This window comes from Pan troglodytes, chromosome 14 (assembly GCF_028858775.2).
Source record: "Pan troglodytes isolate AG18354 chromosome 14, NHGRI_mPanTro3-v2.0_pri, whole genome shotgun sequence".
Lineage (NCBI taxonomy): Eukaryota > Metazoa > Chordata > Mammalia > Primates > Hominidae > Pan > Pan troglodytes.
In genome coordinates, this window is record NC_072412.2 from 74,979,083 (window position 1) to 75,004,719 (window position 25,637).

General features: G+C 32.0%; 1 long non-coding RNA gene across 1 annotated transcript in view; it reads left to right on the plus strand.

The window, feature by feature from the left end:
- Positions 1 to 15,540, plus strand: part of LOC129136839 (uncharacterized) — a 112,068-nt gene extending 96,528 nt beyond the window's left edge. The window contains exons 3-4 of the long non-coding RNA XR_008538830.1: positions 4,788 to 4,849; positions 14,786 to 15,540. This is a non-coding gene — a long non-coding RNA (uncharacterized LOC129136839). The remainder of the gene's footprint in view (positions 1 to 4,787; positions 4,850 to 14,785) is intronic.
- The last annotated feature ends 10,097 nt before the right edge of the window (positions 15,541 to 25,637 follow it).

Sequence of the window (25,637 nt, forward strand, 5' to 3'; positions counted from 1 at the left end):
GTCTTTTAAATACACACACACACACACGCACAGACACATAGATGCTCAAAAGGAAATTTGAAGTGTTATAATATTTAATCTTGAACGTAGAAATTTTCAGCTACCTATTTCTCAAATAATTTTCCCAACATTTCTCTTATTTGGATGATTTTTGTCGCTAGTATATTTAAAAGAAAAATTATATTTTAAAAGACCTTCATATACAGTACATTTTTCAGTTGTATAGTGATGTTACTTTTTAAAGTATATCTTTAATATGTAACTATCTTTTAAAATTATTTTGCTTTACCTAACAAATTTTCTCCAAACAAATTTACTGGCATCTTGTCATTTGGTGTTGACATTGTAGCTATACTCTTGATGTCCCCAGTGACTTTCATTGATTTTAGTTCACTTGTCTGTTTGGAATGTAACATCTTACAGCCTTGCATTGACATCTTCTGGGGAATTTTGTGATGGCAGAAAGTCCTACTAATGTGAATAGTATAAATTCATACTTATTTTCTATTGTTTATATGCTATCTCTTAGCTTACTGAATGATGTTATTTAACATATGTCTCTGAGGTGTGTATAATATATAATTTAAAAAATAATATTAAGCTTTCATTGATCTATGCAGCTGAGTGAGAGGCAATATTTCTAGATAAATTGTACTTTGGGATCCCAACATTATTATAATTTTGAACAGAAAATGAAAATTTTTATTTCATGAGTTACTCATGAAATGAGTTAACTCTAAAAGTCTTCAAGATAATTTTAGCAGTACTACTCTGTGTGTATGTTTATTGCTTTTCTTTTTAAACAGTAGTTACACATTAATATATATTTCCTTAGTACTTTTGAATTCATCATGCATGAAACACAACATTTAAAATGGGAAAATTTTCTATAGAATATAGTTCACTAAAAATGCTTTACTATCATATTTGTCTTAAAAATAAGTATTAATGATATAATTTAAAGAGCAGCTAATATATCAAAATTGAAATGTTGTCAGCCTGTTTGCAGGCACAGATTTTAAGTTCTTTACTCAGTCCTAGCAATAGAACTTCAGTAAAATGTCTGTCTTACCATAGCTGCCTATGGAATAAGACACGTAATGGGATAGTTTGTGACTACAAAATATATTCAAAGTAACTGAACATATCTATATAAAACTTTTAATCTTGATCTTACTGAAATATTTTCTACTAAACTAGCTATTTCTATGAAAGTACTAAATACACTATCTTCCTGAAATAATAATTTCAAGAAATATCTATTTCTGTAAATTTTCTTTAAAAATTTCTTTTAAAATATTGAATATGCTGAAATTAAAATAAATTGCTTAAATGATTAAATATAAACAATAGTAATAAACATTCCATACAGATTTTCAGAAAATTATATTTCAATGAAGACATGCTCACCTTATACATTTACTTAAGCTCACTTAATCTGTCATAAACATATGATTATGAGATACTGTCACAAAGTATCTCATCAAATCTTCAATAAAACATAAGGTTATTCTGTGTGGCAAAGACTTCTTTTTTAAAAAATGTACACTATTACACTTCTTAAGGTGAAAGTATGAATTCGTTCTTTTTTGAACGTCTTCTGCCAATAGGCATTTCTCTGACAGTTTATTGGCCATCACCTCTAGTACATTTCACCTATTCAAGGTGTTAATTAGGGGATGCTTATTCTATGAGCTAGCCACATTTTTGCTTTCAATTTAAATTAAAACATGTTTCCAGAATAGTTTTATAGGCATTATTGTATATCTGACTAATATGAGTTATTGTTAACTACATTATAAATCTTATTTATAGCCATATCCTTGGTAAAATAATATTTGATTCCATGTAATAATGCAACTTACAAATATAAACAGAGGTAAATAATTACACTATTATACAGTAAGTAAAGTTGTCATTAACTTCATATACCTTTTCCATGAATGACAATATAGTTTTTCTTGGTATTTAGTGTATATAATAGGAAAATCTTCATCTCTTAGTTACCAGATACATAAGGTATATTTTCTATCTATAAGCAAGTGGGATTTAATAAAGTGCATTAAAACAAACTGACAATAAAAAGCAGAATATGGTGGGACAATACAGTGGTCCTGGGAAGCTGTTACATTGCAATTGGAAAAAATAAGTTGATATTATTAGAGAAAAAAATGCAATGGGAAAGATGGGTTTCCATAAGACTTTAAATGCATTAGAGGAAAAGAACAGTAAGAAAAAAATGATCATGTGGCAAGAATTGCATGTTTCTTATCCCATGGGAGTTAAGAAGAGAGTGAATATTTTATTTTTGCTGCAGCAGAGGGAGATGATACTAAAAAGACAGTATAATATATTATAAACTGTTGATTAATCTGTCAATACCAAGATATGGTACTTGGCTATTTTTTTGCCTGCAGGAAAAGTAAACCCTTTGGAATTAGCTTTCCTTTGTTTCATTTTTCTCTGCTTTATCATTTTATTGGTTATTATTTTTACTAATTATACTCCTTATCTGGTCTCTTCAAAATCAAGTTGGAGCTTTAGATATGAGTCTATCATTCAGGAAAAGAAGCTGGCAAAAAAATATAACAATAAAGGAAGAAACACATGATGGGAGTCTAAACATTAAAACTCTCTTGATTATAAATAGAGATATAGATAGATGATAGATAGTAGATGGACATACTGACATATATATGAGCATAGTAAAGTATGATTATAATAAGTAGTTTGAAAAGAAGAAATTTACATTTAATACATTTCTGCTTTTAATGTCTTATCCTGGTAATGAAGCTTTATATTCATTAACTGATTTCATTATTATATTAATTTAGCAAATGTTTGCATTTCATAGATAGGTATATTAAATCTCAAAAAGTTTGAATAACTTGTCCAAGATAGCATAAGGTAGTAAAAGCATACCAAAGGCTTTTCAAAGGATTCAACACTGGAAACATTGAGCCCAACAAATTCTGATTCTATGTTTGTGTAAAGAATGATTGGATTCACATATTAAGTATTTAGAGAATCAAGTCGTTAAAATGTCATAAGGCTACCGATAAATTATTATTATTAAGCCTGAACAACTGTTTATGTGATAAATACTGTCTTAATTAGGATTATTTTTTTAAATCTCAAATAGATACAAAGGTAGGAATTCCTTTAGGATTAATGATTTTTATTTCAAATTGAAATGAAATGAAATAAATTCTGATTCAAATTTTGCTTGAGGTTATTTATATTGTATATAGTCTTATTTCCTGGAGGTATTAGAATTAGAACACATTAAAATATTAGTAAATTTTATGGTCATAATTTTAATTACCAATAACTTCACAATGGTAAATCATTTAAAGCCTTGAGAAATTTACGTCAGCATACCGTTATTCCTAATTTCCAAAATAAAATGAGTTATATCACTTATTTATCACATAAATGTTAATAAAATTAGTCTCTTTTTCTACCAAATTTTTATATCTTGAGATTTGCTGATTATAAAATTAAGCAGAGAGCTTCAGAAGAGGCTCAAATGAACTCTAAAACATTCCATCTATCAATGTCAAAAATTATTTAGGAAAACTGAAAAGAAATACAGTTATTGTTTATATTTTCTCAATTTCCTATAGTAAGCATTTGCTATTTTTAATAACAAAAATAATCAGCTAAACTTTAAAAGATTTAATTGTTATGTGAGAAATAGCAAATAACATTATTTTATAATTAAATGAGAAGATGTAGGTAAGTCTAAGATGAACCATAACTGAAAGATGAAAGATTTTTAACATATGGGCTGAGGAAATATTTTAATAAATCATATTTTAATTCCTGTTTCTGTATATATTCTGTACTCTGTTCCTCCTGTCTGAAATATATTTCTTCTTTATTTCTGCTCAGACTTCGACTTTTTCCATGCCATGCCGATCTTCTCCTCCCCTGAGACATGGCCTCAATTGATTTTACTCCTTTCTAACAAAAACTCATCTCTCCTTTGAAAATGAGAAATTTTATCATTAATGACAACATGGATGGAATGTGAGGACATCTTGCTAAGTAAAATAAGCCAGGCACAGAAAGACAAATATTGCATGATCTTACCTTATATGTGGAATCTAAAACGGTTTATCTCTTGGAAAGGGAGTAGAAAGACAGTCTGGGTTGGGGAGGAGGGCCTGGAAAGTGGTGGGGTTAGGGATGATGTTAATCACAAGCTACATAGTTTCATTTGGACTGAAAAAATAAGTTTTAGTGATCTATTGCACTGCATGGTGACCACAGTTAATAATAATGTATTATATCTTTCAAACTTGTTAAAATAATATTTTTAATGATGTCACTATAAAAATAGTTAAGTTGATGAGGTGATGGATATGGTAATTAGCTTGATTGAATCTTTATATTTTCTTTATATATATATATATCAAAACATGACATTTTACCCCACAAGTATACACAAATTAAATTAAAATGATTCATCACAAGTTTCACTTGCAAAGTCTAGGCTCAAATTTTACTTTCAAAACTATGTTTCTCTTTGCTTAGAAATCTGGTGGTTTCTATAGTGGTTTCTAAAGCAAAAAACACAGAAACAACATACAAAATGTTAGAGATAAGTGTGCACGGGCATTGCTTGAAAGAGAATAAATTGATACACCAGCTAGTATAGTCAAGTGGCAGAAAAGAAAATGACATTCTAAAACAAGTGGTCTGTATATTTCAGCCTTTCTATTACTTACTAACTCATAAATACAGGATCATTTTAATGCTGATATATTTATTAATTCATACAGATTCACAGTTTCTGAAAGGACCATGGACTAATTGGATCACAAGCAAACTGAAACATTACAGGGTAAATATTATTGTGATTAGGATTATACAAAAACACCATGATGCCTCTCCCAACTTAGGGAAATCAGTGAAGGTTTTCTTGAAGAAAAGTGTTATGAACCATTAGAATATTTGAGTAAAAGGACCAGACTGCCAGTACAGCCAGCTGCTGTAATATGAATGTGTTTCTTATGTGGCTTACTGATTTTCTTTTTTAAAAGTGGATAATGATCTGGAGATATTTTTAAACAAATAAATTGAATGCTAGGTTTTGAAGAGCTCTCTGGCAGCGCTATAGAGATTGGATTGAGTTTGGAGGTACATTAGATTCACGAAGGCTAATTAAATGGCTCTGGCCATAATCCAGGGTTGATATGAAAAAGCTCTTAACAAAAGAACTGGGGGTAGAGGTAATAGGAAATATGAAGCAGTTTTGAGAGGTATTTAATATATTGATGTGACCAAGTCGAATGACTTGTTAAGATATCATAAATGAGAATATAAGAAGAGTCTAAGCATTTTTTACACCATAAAATACAAACAAAATAATAATATTTCAAAACATTTTGGAATATACAGATAAACTTACATTTAATGAGAGATAATCATCTGACAAAAGGGCAGAGATGAACAATATCAATCTATACCTGCAACCAATTTGGGACACAGTATAATGGAAACCTCTCTAGATTACTTCTGGGCTTCTGCTTATGTAAGTAAGTGGATTAAAGATAGTACCTTCAAGTGCATGTTTTGAGGACAGTAACAACTAATGAGTAAAGTTTTGGACAAGTTAAATAAATCAAAGTACAGATATCCTGCACGTTATTACAAGTTTTGTTCTACATTTCAGAAGACAGCAGTAGGAGAAGAGAGAGATTTGAGGTTATCAACATTTAGGCATTGGCAAAAAGCCATGAGTCTCCTTAAGATAACAAAGGAAATAAGTGAATTGAGTAGGTCAGTGAAAGAACCTAGAAAGCACTAAAGTTTCAGTGGTCAAATTGAGATGAGGATCTAAGAAAGAATACAATCAATAAACATAAAAAGAAGTTAGAGGAGACCAGACATTTTATTAGACAAATTAGATAAAACATGGATGGTCACCAATAGTAAATGCTTCAGAAAAATGAGGTAATACAGAGCAACAACAATAACTACCATCACCACAACAGCTATTGAAATCGGAAACTGAAAAGTCCTTGGTAACACCGGGAAGAACAGTGCTAGCTGGGTAATAGGCAAGGTACTAAAAAATTAAATAAATATAAGATTGGAGATTATAGACCATAGGCTACTCTTTTAAGAACTTGTACGATTTGGAGGAAAAGACAAATACTTCAGTAGCTACACAAGATGCATTATGATAAGATGACAGTACTTATATTTATATCTAAGTTCTACTGTATTTAAAAAAGGGAGGTGTGGGCAAGAATAATTAGACAGGGAAAAAAATGACAATGAAGTTGAAGACAAGACAACTGATGGAATAAGACTCCCATTGGGAAGAAGGTATGTGTTTCAGATTTTTTTAAATGGAGAAATTATACTTCAGAATAACAAAAACACCTTCATTTAAGATAGAAGGTTAAGGGGAAAGTGGTATTACAATGCAGATAATTTTCTAGTTTGAAAGGGTAAAATATTGATGGAGTCTATATCTCATTAAAGCTATTTAATTGTAAATAAGGATATCTGCTGTGTAAAATGTAGTCTGTGAAGTGCAGGCTTTGAGAATCAAGGAGGGTTTTGATTAAAGGATATTGAATTGCTGTATAAAATGGAATTTTTTTGTGAATTTAGAGCTATTGTCACATGGTTTTGTCTCATTAAATTCAGAAGTAAGATTGGGAAAAGCAATAGGTTGATTAAAACAATATGCAGGCTTAGGGAGTTGAAGAGGCAGACAACCAAGGAATAAAGTGTTAATGTTTGGGTGACAGAATACTGTAAATAATAAATAAAAAAAATTACTACTAGGAAGAGATTGTTTAGAATAAATATAATGAAAAATATGTTCTGAAAATTATAAATCCCTAGGTACATATTCAGAAATATTATCAAAAGATACATTAATGCTTAGCTATAATATGTTAATATAATTAGCAGTTTAACACTAGTGCTACTATAATGAAAAGGACCACTTATATAAGGATCCTTATTCACACAAAATTCCACATTCATTTAAAATACAATTTAAAATAATTATCCATGAATCATATTTAGTATTTAATTTCATTATCTTAAGGAATACATACTATATTATTTCCAGAAAAGACATAGAAAGTAAGTAAAAACATAATTTCTTTGGCAATCCTCTGAGAAACTGCAATAAAAAGAGCTGCATTGTCTAATCAGACTCACTCAGAGCTTGAGGTTTATGAAAAATCTGAGCCATAGAAATGTTCACAATGTACAAGCAGAGCAGAGAAGTCCAGGGACTGCCACTGCAGTTGTTTTGTTTGTTGTTGTTGTTTGTTTTGAGGCATTTTTTGTTTTTGCTACATAAGAGTAGAACAGAATAGCATATCAAGTCTCTAAATAATGTTCGCAGCTATATTGATTAAAATAAAAATTGAGTTGTTTTAGTTGTAATACATCTCCATTTTATACTCTGATATTTACATAACATACAGGACCTTAACCAGGGAGCCATGCTCTTAAATCCCTATGCTCTACATGTGCTTATACTAAGCAATTAAAACAAGTACAACATATGAAGAACATTTTATAGATAAGGGCTTTTTCACCAGCAAATACCAGTAACATGTTTGCAAGAGGTTTGTCATTACACTATTTATGAGTATATTTGACCAGGCTATCTTCTTTGTTTCATGGGGGCACCCCTCCATTGAATTGAGGGAATCATCTGTAGGCCTACTGCTAACCATTTTCTTCCAGAAACATACATTTATATTTGACAACTGGTGGTCCTTTAATATTCATTTAAATTTTAAGTTTCTCATCAATGAAATTACAAAAGATGAAAGACATTAGTATTTTCCCTGCGCCTCTGAGCCAAACAATATCAAGTAGCTTCTAGCTGCTTTCTGCATAATTAAAAATATAATGTCAGTACGGTTAAGCATCCAAGGTAAATAAAGTATTACATGATGTCAAGAGCTACCTTATTGATAATTTGGTCACTGTGACCTCTGAGACCCCTCTGAAAATATCTGGACTTAGAGAAGAATACTGTGTTTACTATTTATTGCATGTCTATGCTATATAATCTCACTCTCCCTCTAAGAAACCAAATTAGGAGCTAGAGATATGTAACTAGACATACCTAATAAAGGAATACAATTGGCCAACATAAGGTATTTCATCAGCAAACACAGTTCACTAATTTTTCAACCACAGATGTTAAATACTATCCAAAGCATTCTATGATGTTATAAAAGTCCAAAATACTCATTTATAAGAAAGTGCATTTGTACAAAATATAAATAGGAAAGCAAGGCGGTCTTTTCTTACAGAATCCTACAGTAAGATCAAAGAACCTTACTGAACAGACATTTAAATAGATCACTGAGAGGTAACATTTGAATTGGTTTTAATTTTATTTGAGAAAATTCTACCAAAATCTATAAACCAGCCAATAAAATGTCATGATTAACTGCATCAAATGCTGCCAAAAGGTCCAACAAAATCATGAAAGACAACATCCCTTGTTGCAATCAAAAGGTCATTATTTTCTTTCAATACAGCAGTCTCAGCACTATGATGAGGATGAAATCCTGATTAAAATTGCTCAAATGAGTCAAATTGCATCATGTGTTAATGTAATTGATTACAACCTCCAACACTTTAAGCAGAGCCTAAATTAAAAAATGAATGATGATGTTGCACTTTATCCACCAGTAATGAAGCTTTCTCCAGCACTTCTGGCTCAGTATAAATTCACGGTCATTTGAAGAGCTGACTCAGAGCCAAGAAGGAGAAAAAATACTATTTTAATGTCCATCAATGACATTATGAGAATCAATATCCAGGTACAAAACAGAGGACTGAGTCTTGCTGAGAATCCATCTCTCACTCCGAGAACCAGAATTTACTAATCCTGAACTGTTGAAAAAGAATATCTACTTTGGTCTCTGAATAATTACTACCATAAACTGAATGATCATATTCCCACCTTGTGCCCCTCACAAAGTTTTGCTACTGAACAATACAAAAAAGACATATTCTTAGATCTTGATAGTTCTCCCTCATTTTGGTGCCTCTCACAGATTAAGAGAGACAGGAACTGTGTCATTGACCTCCAGGTCATTAGTGCTACAGCTGTACCCTAAGACCATCCCAAGTAGACTAGAGATAGGAGGCAGAGACAAATCAGAAAAAAATGATTTACAGATTGCAGATATTTTAGCAAACAACCTTGGCTCATAACTTATGCATGTAATCTATGAGGAAAAATTGACATTAAAATTTAAAATGTTGCTATGTGATAGTAATAACAGTAATAGATAACATTCAGGGAGTGATTATTTTTTCCAGCAAATATTATAAATAATGTATCTACATATGAACAAAATTCATGTTTGTATTAGCTTCATAAAAATATCTCCTAATCTATAAAATAATCCCTATTTTGCAGATTAGGAAACTAAGACAAAGAGAAGAAATTCTGCCAATTCATTCTTATATAAGTACAAAAGTTTGAAATTGAATTCAAACATTTTGTTTCAAGAGTCTGCACCACTGTCTCATAGCATTGCTATGCCATCTTGTCTAATGCTTATGTGGCTAGTGACACTAGACAAAGCAACTCAATTCTCAAGCTACATTCCACTACTTTTTACACTGGTATTTCCTTTAGTATGCTGCAAACAGCCATACATATATCCATATTTATATACACACATAAAATGTCATAAGAATCCTAAAGGGTATATATCCCTAAGCACTGTTTTATATGTACATATGTATTATGCACATATGTATCAAATGATTTAACTCATAACTGGATAAACACTCAAAAACTTTTATAAGAAAAAATTATAGGACAAAGTATATATTGTCTTTGGCTTAAGTTGCCTATCACTAATTATTTGGATTAAAAGGGTTTCTCAATAGCATTGAGTGGCAATGACAAAAAAGATTTTCTCTGTGGTAATACTCTCACCATAATAAACTATCTTAGCAGAACGGCATTATCACAGTCAAAATATTGTTGTAGTCTATACATTCTTTCTTGCAGACACACGTATTAATTTTTTAATCATGAATATGACAAGAAAGAAACTAACATATTTTGAACTGAAATAACAGTGAGAGAATCATTTCACACAAAATCATCTCTAAGTTTCATTAAGTACATCAGCTGTCTCATCAACTGATTTTTGAAGTGGCGGAATGACCTAGCAAATCACATCTAATGACAAAGAAAGTAAATGTAATTAAAATCCAACCTAGGGCAAAAGCTAATAACTGACAAATGAAGAGAAGGCATTAAAGTTATGTTAAAAGGTGAATTAATAACCTTGAATGAAATAATAACACTCTAATGACTAAATTTCACCGACAGCTTACCAGATTCTGAAGTCAATCAGTCGTCCTTTTAAATCAGGTGTCCAACTATCCCAAGATTGATTAAGAAATGCTGGCTTCCATTTTTTCAAAGCAATTTCAAATCCTTCCATCAGTAGTTATTTTACTTTTAACATCTTTCCCAAATTGATTGCAGATTCTGTTCTTCTTGATTTTTGTTCATGTTTCATGGCTCTGATTTCTCATTTAGTCACATCATAGGTCGTAAAACTGTGCTACATTCAAAAGACCACTGAATTTAGCAGAGTATTTAATGGACATTGAATCAGAAGGACTGTGGTTGAATTTCCATTTACCACTTACTGAATGAGTAGTGTTAAAATTAACCTTTTGAATATCTGCTTTCTCCACTGTACAGGGAATTTTAAAATAACAAAATCTGCAAATACCTTATTTTTAAAAAAGCGAATGTGTTAAAATTTGGATGATCCTTTCAGTTGGACAAATGTAAAATATTATTTTCAATGGTAACTGACATTTTAGCAATACCCAAGGGCACATTTAGAAGAATGAAAAGTAGCAGCATTTACCATTGATTTTGAGAGGTATAAGATATTACATTCGATTCAACTTTTTATTTTATAAAAATGAAGAACTCATTGCCAAAGAGATAAATGTATCCGAGATCTCAAAAATAGAAATTTGGGGTAAAGTTTCTTGAATCTGGTCTGTATTTTGTTTTCAAAAATAAATCATTCAGGATTTACTAAGCAGATACGTTCTGAAAATGTGCTGACAGGAAGGAAGGAGATGAGATCTGTTTCTAAATGGGCACAATACTATTTTAGAAAATCTTGCCAAATATGAAATACCAAATAAAGAGACTAGAGTCGTTTTCCAGTTTTGCCTTTGAATTTGTAAATATGGAGAAGGAGCCAATTCATTTTACTCCATTTTCTTTGTTTGTAAAATGGATAGGACACAGTCATCTATAATGTCCTCCAGCTCAGTGAGTCAGCTTCAGAGCCTTCCCCACTGCTTATAGTAAGCAAAACTTAAGAATTTGACCTTATAGTAAAGAAAAAATAAGAACAAGTAGTTTATTCCTGTTTCAACCAGGTACTCTCTTGACCTTTGAATGATTACTTGATTTAAATATTCTGTCCTCCAAAATGGAGTTACAAATGTGCCCATTTTGCAGAGTTGCTCTGAGGATTAATGACTCACTTTGCACATAAAAGCACTCAGTCAATATAAGCTTTTATAATTTATTATAATGATTGTTTTCATTAGCTGATGTGGAAACAAGACCACTCATTAACTCATAATAATCAACTCCTATAAAGTATCTTTAAACACTGTCCTCAAAAGAGTTATGTTACAATTGTGTTGAATTATCTTGTTTGTTTGCTTTATGGATTTTCTTACCTCTCCTTTACTTGGCCTTGAATATGTCCAGCCTCTTACAAGGTCACACTAGAACATATCTTTCTTTATGAAGCCCTTTCTATCCTTCTCTAAGTTAAATTAACTATCCATCTCTTGCAGTAGCATTCTGTATACATTTCCACAGTGACACTTAAATTATATTACCATGAATTATACTTGTGTCTGTGTCTCCTACAAGAATGACTCTTCAGGGAGCAAAACCTGGGACTTACTTACCTTGAGAGTTTGGAGGCCCAGAAGAATTACTGGCAAAACAAAGATTCTTTGTACACATTTGCTAACTTTATGAAGTATTAGCGTATCAGAATGTAACTTTAAAATGTATTACATTCTCCCAGGTTACTTTAGCAAAACCCATCTAATCAACCTATAGGGATATTAATGTGTTAATAATCTAGATAATTGCTTTGGTTTTTCAGATTATAATTTATGTAAATAAAGCTGTATTGCTGTATATTTTACTTTGAACATATTTATTACTTTGAAGTTCTTGTTGGAGAAACAATAAACTGTGATACCTTTGCTCTCTCTGTTCCTTCTCCCAAGAATATCCTTCTCCAAATATCTACAAGGTTCACTCTCTCATCTCCTTCAGGTTTCTTTAGGAATATCACATTTTCACAGATCAGTCCCCTGACCACCATTCCTTTTGAATCCATTTTTCCATTTGTATGATCTTCCTCTCCTACACCCACATTACATTTTAAGTGTTATATACCTTGTTCATTTTCTTTGTCTTGCCCCAGTTAAATCTTTCTGAAAGCTAGGCCTTTCATATATTTTGTTCATAGATATATTATCTTTGCCAGAAGGTGGTCTGTCACACGTAGGCACACAAAAATGTTTGTTAAATACATGAATACATTAATAAATACTAAGATAGAGTAAGGGAAATGGAGGACAATGGTATTTAAAAAAACACAAAACGTCAAATAGTTTAACATAACAGCACCATAGATTTATCGAGAAGAATCATTAAAGAAAAACTTTCTTTAAGACTTATTATTATGACATTGTGAGATGTCTTGTTTTCATGCGAGCTAATAATCGCAATTACAAAATTAATCATTGCAGCCAGCACACACCATGGGTAATTATGTGTATTGCAAAGTATATCAAAATGAAGAGTGACTCCTTTGTGAATTTGTATACCTTCTAAAACATATATGTATTGAATGTGTGCAAATATCTCTTCATTATTATATATCTACCAATTGATTTCTGGGTACCCTGCAAGCCCAAATGTTTTTAGCATCTATTTCTCCTCTGTATAGCAGTTTCCATGAAGATCATGTGTCTGGCAGTACTAGCAGAGTCCCATCAGCACAGGTTGTAAATATATGAATGATAACAGCAATAATATTAATAATAATAACAATATAAAAACAATAATACTAATAGAGAGTAGCAATGGCAAGAAGCATTTATTTTTTAGATGGTGTACCAGTACAATTGGTAGCAACATCTGATTGAGAAATTATGAGCCGTTCCTTCTCTAAGTGAGATGTCGTGGTTTTCAGAACACCCCATGCACAGAATTTCAGTTGCATACTAGTATTACTCATCTACTGATGTGAAAGCAGCAGAAATCTTGGCTAAATAAAGATACTTTGCAATTTCTAAATACGGTTCTAAGTTTCTGAACTTGTGATCCTCAGATTTATTTTTTTTAAAATCTTCGATTCAGATGGGCCTGGATTTGACATTCAAATAGAGTACATCAAAAGTTGTTACTAAATCATCAGTTTTAAAACTTGAATATGAAAACTGCATTGGAAATTGTGTAAAAAGTTATCTAACATACTTCTGCATTATTCTATAAGCATTAAGGTGAGTTCTGAATAGAAAAAACGTTCAGATATTAAGAAGTTTAAAGAAAAAAGTGAATTAACCTAACCAGCAACATTCACATTAAGTGGATATCATGACATTTAGCAAATTAATTTTAAATTTTAAAAAATCACATAACATATTGTAAATAAACACTGCTTTATGCTGGTTTGTGTGCCATTGTTTCAGTAAAATCCCTTGTCAAATAAGTTTTGCAAATATTATATGATTTAACACAGATGATACTGTAAGAGGTGATGTAAAATTGTCTGTATTCATTCAAACTAGACATAAAATATTTTTAGATCCTAATATTGCAAAGAGTTTAATGGGGAAGAAAATGAAAATATTAATAAAGAACATATCAGTGCTGATTCAGAGAGGAGAAAGTTATCAAGAAAAAGAACAATTCAAATAAAAAGCAGTAAGAACTACATGAGTAACAGGATTTCTGGATTTAGGGGGTTATTTTTGTTTTTTTTGTGTGGGTTTTTTGTAATATAATTTTTTTCTAACATCATGAGAGCAATTTGGTAGTTGGGCTTGTGTCTACTTTGTTAATGATGTTTAGACTTTTGGTGTTAGAGCCCTACAGTTGATATAGGAGGATTATTTACTTTCCTTGTTTGGAATTTAAACTGTGATAAAATCTGTGGCTTAAGGTGTAAGAGCACTGTGTGTGTGTGTGTGTGTGTGTGTGTGTCTGTCTGCCTGTCTGTGTGTGTCTGTGTGTATGTGTACCTATATTTATTTTCTTATATTTATCACATTAATTAATATATGCCTATTATTGAGACTTGAAAGTGTCTGTAAATGAAAATATTACAATCACCCAAATTCACCCCTCTAATAAATTTATTGTGTGTATGAAATTACATGTCTTTTTTTCTATGCACACCAAACTGAAGGACTGCCTAAAGGACTCTGTTTTGGTCTTCACATTACTGAGTGTCAGTGATGTGCAAGACACCAAACTCAGAGCTCAGTAAGGGGCTCAGCCTATGGGGATGTTTAACAAACATTTGTAAAATTATGACTGAATGATTATTACAAGTATTTTCTATAGACTCAAATATTTTTCAAAATTATGATTTTGAATGGCTTCTTAAGGGATTGTCATCTCATTTTGTCATACTAAGCATCACTCCAATATTGTTGACTATTATTTTCAATTCCTTGCATCTAGAAATAATGCTGCAAAGCTGGGCATAGTGACATGCACCTGGAGTCCCAGCTACTTGGGAGGCTGAGGCAGGAGGATTGCTTGAGCCCAGGAGTTCAAAGTTGCAGTGCACTATCATGGCACCTGCGAAGAGCCACTGCACTCGCACTCTAGCCAGGGGAGCATAGTGACACTTCATCTATTACAAAAAATTATATAAAAATTATAAAAAGAGAGAATACTGAATGAATATATATATATATAGCCTTTGTAAATTTTTCTTTAGCTTATCTACCCAGGTGTTTGCATTATTTTACCAAATAATAGAATTCACATAAATATGCAGAGTTTTCAAAGAGACTGTATTGAAGTTAATGCTTGTGTACATTATTATTTAGTGAAAAGTTAAAAATGATGGCATAATGTTTTGTTTCATTTTCCCATGTTAATAGTAAGGTATACCCAGAGTACATTTCTTATTAAGAAAAAAAAAGATTGGGGTCACCTTGATCAAAAATTACCTGTATACTAGTTCAAATATATTATATATGAACTACAGTTTAAGAAATATCATCAAATATTATTAATATATTCTACTATCTAAAAATTCTGCTATAGCATTATATTTTATGGCTAAAAAAGCTTGATACTGGTTGTTACAGTAAATCTTTACTAATTTATGAAGCATCAAATTCAGATTTTTAAAAATTATGTCAAGCTCAAGCTATTTAGAATTCAGCATAATTTTATATACTACATAAGAAGAAAACAGCTTAAAATAAAGTTATATTATTTTATTGGGATGGGCTCTGGAGCCCATCCATTATTTGATTAAATAAATAAAAATAAAAAATAAAAAAATTAAAAAGAGCCATTATTTGATTAAATAAATCAAATCAAAAATTAAATCAAAATTAATTTTCATTAATTCTTCATGGGCAAATAAGTTGTACTAATAGCCAAAAACATACCTAATTAAATATATAAAATTCTCATGCAATTCTACCTTCAATAATTACTAAAAGTTGGAAGTGGCATTTAAACTTCAAAGTAACATAACTGAATTTATTTAATAGTAATTAAAAATGTCTATGCTACTATATAGGGCTAGAGAACAGGATGCTGTTTAACTTCATTTTTCTTCCTTCTCAGAAAAACCTCAGAAAATGGAAGTTTAAAGGTATCCTGCTATTGTCAATTACTGTGGCTCGTAGTTCTTTTCACAATCCCCCCACCTCCAACCACCACTTTTTTCTTTTTCATCAGGTTTTCATTCTGGGAAATTAAATGTTTCTATTGACTGGGTTATTAATGCAAGAAACCTATCCAGAACAATTATACCACTTAGTAGTTTGGGAGAATCTGTATCTAATTCAGCTTTTGAAATGTTTCACTCTGTACTTAATCATACATACCAGTTTATGGGTGCATTTACATCTTATGAAAAGCACATGTCAATGCAATTTTAAAGTTTCTAGAAGATAATCAAGCCACAAAACTTATTGCCAACCCAATTAGAAATATTTTTATAAGAATACAAATGTAAGTTATGTAAGATTTCTTTAACAACTTAGCAAGAAGAAAAATGACATAAATTTTAACCATTTTTACACAGGAAAAATGATCCTACTTTTTGTGAAAATTGAGTGTTTCAAAAAACAGAATTTTACAAGTGCACGAATTTATATGTTTTCTTGGGGAAAATAAAACGTGGAGCACTTAGAAAAGACTCCTATATTGTAATCAGATTTGCAAAAGCACCATAAAAGCCATAATGTAAAATTGTTTTTGAATTTCCTACCTAGCATTATAAATACTACACCAAGAACAAAACTTGAAAGTATAAAAGAAACTAACTTTTATAAAGTATGAACTATGACACGCAACAACTTTGTACTCTATGTAACGTCGCCCTTATTTCCTCAACAGGCTGTAGGTTTCTCAGACAGGTTAAGTAGCTTGCTCAAGGTCAGGTTACTAGTTTGCAGGAGGCAAGAGCATGCATCCAGCTTGGTTTTAGGCTAAAGTCCCATGTTATGTCCACGGTATCACATTGTCTCCATACAAGTGAAAAGAAAATGATACAGAAAATTGATTGATAAATGAACGAAATGGGTTGTATAACCTAGAAAAAAATAGAATTTGGTTTGTCACAAATAAAATGAAATAAAATCTTTACACATCTGTAGGATTACTTCACATATTCATTTATATTTTAAAACGATTTGAAATTACTTCTTTGTTCTTTAGTCTTAATTTTTTAAACCACATGTTCGTCTGTAGCTATTTTCTTCTTTTATTTTCTACTTAGCCTCTAGATCTCATGTAGGTACACATTTGCTGGAGACATCATCCCTAAGAATAGTTTACATAACTAAGAATTAGTTATCTGGTTATTGAAGTCTAATATATTTGACTCACTCATATTGTTTATTCCTTGATCTAGAATTACAATTTACTATGTATGTTAAATTTGCATTTAAATACATTGAACTATCACAACTGACTTTCTATCCTACTTGATACATTTGTGCTTCACTGCAAACAACCCAAATAAAACCATAAAAATTGATTATATTGATACAATTATATTTCAATTTTGAAAATGAATTTTCCATAACAAAATTATTTTTGCCTTAATACTGTATTGCATAATTGATGGAACATAAAATGATTATTCAATAATGCATGTATGCACTAACTTTGCATCAAAAACTATTTCTTGATATATTTATGAATATTCCAAATTAAGTACTAAAATATATTGTTAACTCCATATACCTGGCAAAATAGGACAATGATATAAATTATATTGCAATGTTGCCATGTGAACAAGTATCCACTGTATAAATGCATGCATGCAGTTTTATGTGTTTAGACTTCTAAATATGCATACGTACATCTAAGTGTGTGAGTGTGTGTGTGTATGTGTGTATAGAAGAGAGAAGAGAAAAATGACAAGTGTGCATAATACAATGAATAGTACAAGATTGCCACCTTCTGGATTTAATACATAAGTGACTTTTTTTTTTCTTTTGGAAAAATGTCCCCCTCTTCCAAAAAGTGTTTATTATTAATGATATTTCTTGGTAGCTTGCCCTATATTTTACTACTCATATTTAAGTAGTGTTTCTAACACTAGAATTCTTTTACAATTGCTTGGAATTCATTTTATGTATACAAAGATTTTCTAGATAATATAATAGGTCTCAAAATTTTCTCCAGATGTAGCCATTTGTGTGTCAGTGACACAAATAAAGCCAATCTCCCCCTCCTGCCCCCCAAAATAGAACACACTGCAATGGGAACATATATTTAGTAGAGAGTTAATTAAGTCATTATTTTTATAACAGTAGAAATTGATAACTCAGCAATAAAAACATTTCCAATATTTTGTGCAAAATAATGGCAAAACACATTTTTCTAACATATTTTACTAGTTTAATATTTTGAATTTTTATATATATATAGGTTTCTTATCAAAAGTAGCAGAATTATTTTTGTTAAAGCTCAAAATTAAACATATGAACATTATACAAGTATATCTACATTATCAGGAATGATCAGACATTATGTGAAGTGAGCAAGCATATATTGGATTTACAATTGTGAAATATAGACCTCTCCTCTCCTTTGGTACCAGATTCCCCTGAGCCATGAGGAAGCTGATCATGATGTCCCTCATTACCCAAAGTCTCATATTCCATAATCAGAACTTGCTCTGAATCTAAAATCCAATCAAACATTTTCAGCAGTGTTCTAACTCACTTAGAATACTGATAAATTATAATTGTTAATTTTGCTTATACATAAAAATCATTGACCTTTCTTCTATTAAAGAAACATCAAGGCTTTGGAAGGGACATGACTAATCATTGCGTTTGGGGCAATTTGCTTTATTTCTTTTCCTTTTGCCTGTTTTTTATTCCTTTCTTCTTTTTCTTCTGTTTTTGGAAATATGGGGTGCATATATATTTCACCGAGCTTATAAAGATTGTAAAGTATCTGAATCTTTATATTTTGCACGAGTAAGACTAACCTTGCATACAAACATATCAAATATACATATGAATCTTAAATATGTCAGAAAAGATATACTATTTTTGGCTGTAGACAATATTTTATAACATAATGTAAATGTTCATAGCCACTGTAATATTAATGCCAATTTTATGTAACCTATGTTGTAAAGGTCTTTTAAGGAACTTACAATTCACTCTTCTTTGGGGGATTGAGATTTTAAGACTCATGATACCTCTCCATTATCTGTGTAAAATTGCAATAAGACATTATTTTAAACATGAGATAATATCCTTGTCCAGATTTCTTGCCCTTCAAATATTATTCATTCATTCTTGAATCCCCAAATGACAACTTCTCAAGTAGATTCAACTAATGGGAATATGGAGTGTATTGAAACAAAATGAGACTGAAGAATGAAACAATTCATTGTAATAGAAGAGGATTTTAAATGCTTATGACTTAGTGATGTTTATGTAGTTCAAATAATCAAAATATTGTAGAATACACTTTTCTCACTTAATATTACAACAGGGACACATTTTGACGCTCCTGCACTAGGTTTTGCCATATAGTCCCAATGACATAAGCGTCTGTCCCAAATACAAAACGTACATGGGCCGGGAGCGGTGGCTCACGCCTGCAATCCCAGCACTTTGAGAGATCAAGGCGGGCAGATCACAAAGTCAGGAGTTTGAGACAAGCCTGACCAACATGGTGAAACCCTGTCTTTACTAAAAATACAAAAATTAGCCAGCCGTGGTGACGGGCGCCTGTAATCCCAGCTACTTAGGAGGCTGAGGCAGGAGAATCACTTGAACCTGGGAGGCAGAGGTTGCAGTGAGCTGAGATCGCCCCACTGCACTCCAGCCTGGGCAATAGAGTGAGACTCCGTCTCAAAAAAATAAAATACATTAAAATAAAATAAAATAAATCATACATAATTTCTACATCAGGGATTCTGTAAAGAATAGTGCTTTACTTTTAATGTATAAGAGCTTAGAAATTCTTGAGTTTAATAACTAGTAACTTCAAAAGCTTTGTTTATGTATAATTATCATAAAAATTAATGAGGATTAAACATACTATTAAAAGGTCAACAAATACCTTTGGATCTCAACTGGAATGTCTTTCACAACTGCATACGCTCCAAAATAAATATAAGTAATTGTCTTAAATAAGATATTTATATTTTGAGTAAAATGAGTTAAAACAGAATATAATATCATACAAAACTAGCAATCTCACAGTATTGACAGTGTATTGGGGGTTCCAGAGAGAAAGACTAAGAATTGAGTATCTTGTAAATAAGAAATATCCTCTGCAGGGTGTGGTGGCTCACGCCTGTAATACCAGCACTTTGGAAGGCCAAGGTGGGCTGATCACGAGGTCAGGAGATAGAGACCATCCTGGCTAACACGGTGAAACCCCGTTTCTACTAAATATACAAAAAAATTAGTTGGGCGTGGTGGCGGGCGCCTGTAGTCCCAGCTACTCGGGAGGCTGAGGCAGGAGAATGGCGTGAACCCAGGAGGTGGAGCTTGCAGTGAGCCCAGATCGCACCACTGCTGGCGACAGAGCCAGACTTTGTCTCAAAAAAAAAAAAAAAAAAAAAGGAATATCCTCACCTAGGAAATTATCTTGGTGAACAAACCAAGTCCTATGTGTATGAAGGATTTGGAACTTTGTTAGTAAAAACCTCTTCTTAATGAAAGAGAAAGTTGAGATTAAACTTGGTGCAAGGATCAAAGGCAACTATGAAAGGGAAGGGTCACTTATAATTGCAGCCTGTCGCAAGTTGTGCATTACTCTTATACTACACTTTTCAGATTCCTGCCAAGATTCCAAGGACATGACACTAGCCTGGAAGCATTTCTAAATTAATAAAGGTCTATCATCGCTGAAGTCTCTGTAAACAACTGAAAGCCTAAGACTTGTCAGCTTGATAAATTTGCTTTAAAATTTTGGAAGAAATATATTTTTCCCAGTTAAGCATAATGACTTTTTATTGGTTGAAATACATGGCAGCTTGTTTTTGTTTGTTTGTTTTTTAATTTTATTTGACTTTAAATTCCGGGATGCATGTGCAGAACGTTCAGGTTTGTTACATAGGTATACATGTGCCATGGTGGTTTGCTGCACCTATCAACCCATCATCTAGGTTTTAAATCCTGCATGCATTAGGTATTTGTCCCAATGCTCTCCCTCCCCTTAGCCTCCACCCCCTGAAAGGCCACGGTGTTTGTCCTTCCCCACCCTGTGTGGTTTTTAGTTCTCATCGAAGAGGTCCTTCATGTCCTTTTTTAGCTGTATTCCTAGGTATTTTATTTTCTTTGTGGTAATTGTGAGTGGGAATTCATTCATGATTTGTCTCTCTGTTTGTCTATTATTGGCGTATAGGAATGTTTGTGATTTTTTCGCATTGATTTTGTATCCTGAGACTTTGCTGAAGTTGCTTATCAGCTTAAGGAGTTTTGGGGCTGAGAGAGTGGGGTTTACTAAATGTACAATCATGTCATCTGCAAACAGAGACAACTCGACTTCCTCGCTTCCTGTTTGAATACCTTTATTTCTTTCTCTCGCCTGATTGCCTTGGTGAGAACTTCCAATACTCTGTTGAATAGCAGTGGTGAGAGAGGGCATCTTTGTCTTGTGCTGGCTTTCGAAGGGACTGCTTCCAGCTTTTGCCCATTCAGTGTGATATTGGCTATGGGCTTGTCATAAATAGCTCCTATTATTTTGTGGTACGTTCCATCAATACCTAGTTTATTGAGAGTTTTTAACATAAAGCGATGTTGAATTTTATCGAAAGCCTTTTCTGCATCTATTGAGATAATCATGTGGTTTTTGTCATTGGTTCTGTTTATGTGATGGAATATGTTTACTGATTTGCGTATGTTGAATGAGCCTTGCATCTCAGGGATGAAGCCAACTTGATTGTGGTGGATAAGCTTTTTGATATGCTGCTGGATTCGGTTTGACAGGATTTTATTGAGGATTTTCGCATCAATGTTCATCAGGGATATTGGCCTGAAATTTTATTTTTTTGTTTTATCTCTCCATAGCAGCCTGTTTGGAGAAAATTTATATAGCAAGCAGGACTCAATGGTTTCATAAAATAATGTCTGTGGACAGCAGAGAGGAGGAAATGACAGATACTGGGATATAGTCCATGTGACTGATCACATGTGAGACATCACCTGAAGAATTTAAATTGACTCCAGTGTCCAAAATGCAGTGGGTAGTGTTAAGCCAAAGAAAAGTAGTTATAGTTATTTTTATTGTGAGTATTGAATGACCTAGAAAAACATCAGAAAAAATAAAATCATAAGGCAAAAGTTATGTTATCTTATAAAAGTAGTCAGTTCTCCAAAATGTAGTTCAAAATTTTTAAAGTTACCAAAATAACGCTAGGACAAGACAGCTATTAAGGATCCTTTTGGGCTGGGCTGATTGTCATTGGAAAAAAGAAAATTGCCCCAAAGGGGAGTAAGGTCGGAGGTACTAGGTTGGTGCAAAAGTAATTGCAGTTTTTGCCATTACTTTTGCACCATCTAATACAAATACAATTGAAATCATTACCTTCAATGGGTATTCATAAATTTGTATCTGGTCTCCTAAGAAAGCAAGGTCAGATCCCTGATTTCAAATTCCCAGAAAGCTCAGTAATTATACACTCAACACTTGATCAATTAACAGATACTGTTGGAGTATTCCAGGAAGAAAAAAAAAATCAAAAGTTGTGATTTTCCTAAAACATTCCTCACATTCTTTTACCATATGAAAATGAGATAAACCAAATTCACTGAATTTTTAATGTCAAGACTAGAAAAAGAAACAAGATGAATGACTCGTTTTGTGAAGTTTTGGATGGTTTATATCCTTAGTATTCTAACTTCAGTAAAAAAAAAAAAAAAAAAAAAAAAACCATTGCTTTAAAAGTTGGACTGAGTGGTCAATATGTTTTAAATTTTCGGAGCCTCATTTGTCCTTGCAAGTATATGAGTTAGTACACTTCTCGACTGGTGGATATTTGCATGCTCCTTTTACCGTACCAACAACAAAGGCATAAATTAAAGAATCAGCCTGAAAACAATAACACAGTGTAATCAGAGGAATGAATAGTGTCTGCTACTCCAAAGTAAAGCTCCAAACCTCCGTTCTGGAATCTTTATGGGTTCTTGTTTCACGTTATAACTTCTCCTTAGGGAAAGAAACTTGAGTGTAAGTTCTACTTGGCCCAAGGTCATCTAACCATTTTAGCAGCATCTTCACACTAAGAAAATAATAATGTTATATTTAAGCTGGGGAGAGGAGAATGTACTCTGGAGAGAATTTGCAGGCATCTATACAAAGCTTGATTTGTTAAAAATAATTTTATTTATTAAATTTCTTGTATTATGAAATTATTTTTATTAAAGTGAGGTATAAGGAAAGACGTTAAATGTTGATTCAATTTTTATTTCAGAACTATTAATAACAAGCTTCTTTTATAACTTTATACATGTTTCTATGATTTAAGAAGCATATACATTTCTTGTTCAAAACTTTTTTAATGATGATCTTTTCAAATCTTTCACAGTCACAATATAGTAGAAAGTTTTGCATGTAAAATGATAAAATATTTAACTCCAAATTGTCCTTGAGAAGAGCAGGAGCTAATGCAGGACTACATCAAGGGACAATCCCCAAGTGACGTTAGTAGTTTGACTTCCATGATTGAAACCTAGAAATGTTGATGGCCAAAAACCTCCCATATGAAAGTGTTCTTTAGCACTCATGAACTCATTCAACTAAAAGGAGAGAAAGGAGTCATGCTCATGCATGCTAAACTTTAAACTTTACTATAAAATGCATGTTATCGGTGTCTTGGATGTGAGCTATCCAAAGAAATACTTCTCTTTGGAGAAAGAGTAGGATGCTACCCATAAATATTTTATCCCCTACTTTAGAAGGCACATTTTATTTCAACCTTCCCTCCAATTTATTGAGTTGTTAAAACCTGTTATCAATTAGGAACATTAATTTCCACTCTGAGGAAGAGATGGGCAGAGAATTAGAGAACTTCTGCAAGCACTGTGGTGAGGCCTCTTCCCTGCTCTTTGCCATGTCTTCTATTGATCATGCTGGGACCAATGAAATAAGCAGTACATCACATTGATCAAGGGCTTCTCTAAATGCCCCTTAACATTGCCTTCAGAAAATAGAATCCTTCTCTGATTTAACGGATGTATTGGTGCAGAAATTGAACAAATATATTAATTCATAAATTAAAATGATACACATGCCATTTCTATATTTTAACTTTAAAAACATAACTCATCAGTGATAATGTATCTTAATAAAATATTTCTTGTATATGACTCCCATAATACATCTATTTTCAGTTTGCTACTTATATAAAGAGACATTACAGATAACTGGAAAATAATTCTGAATATAGAATCCTTCTATACACTTTACTCTCCCATCACTCCTGAGTCTTTTAAAACTCTTTGTCAGAACCACTTTGACAGCGATTTCTTCTTAATGATTTGCCTAAAGGGAATATCTGCAAAGTATTTCACTTAGTGCATATAGAACAAAATAAATCTATTTTCCCCACACTCATGCATCATTCTTTTGCATATTACTTAACTGTATAATCAAATACATGCTAAAACTGATACAGTCATGGGAATAATACAACATAATCTTGGTTAGCATACAAACAAAAAAGTAGCCCAAATGTCATGGCTATTAAAAAGAATATAAAACATTGGTTAATCTATCACATTGTTCCATGAAAGTAAATTTTAAAAGCTTTGACTATCATGCCTTGTCAGCAACTAAGCAATGTGAGAAAAGTAAATTTTAAAACATCTTCCTAAGTAAACATTTTATTTCTACAGGGGAATTAAAGCCTCCTAAATAAACATTCTTCTTCCTTTCAAATAAATTTATTTTCAAAAATAATTTCTCCACTATCATGTCTTTATTCAACTCAGTCCTTGCAGTAATGACACTCTCATGTGGCTAAGGAGAGCCTGGATTTTATCCCCAGCTGTAGCCACTTGAGTCATCCTCTACCGTAATTAGACTCATATCTTCATTTAACATCTGCATAGTTGGTTAGTCTAACTTCAGTCAGTCTTATGTGTCTGCTTTGCTGACGTCGCAGCTGGTCAAGACACATAAGGGCATTTTAGCACCAATAAAAGTTCCACAATATTTAGGAAAAAAAATCAATTCTCTAGAAACAAATGCAAACAGCTACTACTTTTTATGATCTAGACACAAATTCCCATAGAAAATAATATTTCTGGAGCAAAATTGAAACACTCAAAAACAATGTTTAAGGCAACTAGTTATAAGGTATTAAGTCAGAGCCTCACCTAGCTGTCACCTTCATAGCTATTTAAATATGCACATGTACACAGCTTATTCCAGCATATTTGATTCCAAGTTAAATTTGGTATTTTGTAATTTTTAAGAGCTCTACAAGTGATTCTTAGACATGCATCTCCTACTGCGAAATGCTTGCCTATGCTTGTCAGCCACCAACTACAGGAGAAAATTGTTTCAGGAAAAGGAGTAAACTAACAAATGTAAACAAAAACAGTAAAAACATTTTTGGATGCATAATCACTACTAGTGCCTCTTTGTGGCACTATTTAGAATGTAAAATACATGAACAGAAATTTCAATTGATGGAACTCTTCTATCAGGTGATTAATTGGGGTACTGTCTTCTCATTTCCTGGGAAAGTCAAAGGTTCCCCTTCAGGCTGTGATATCTGAAATATGTTTATTCTTGAGTAATTGTCTGGGTCTTTCTTTCCTTTTTAAAATTAATTAATGAATATATGTATGTATGT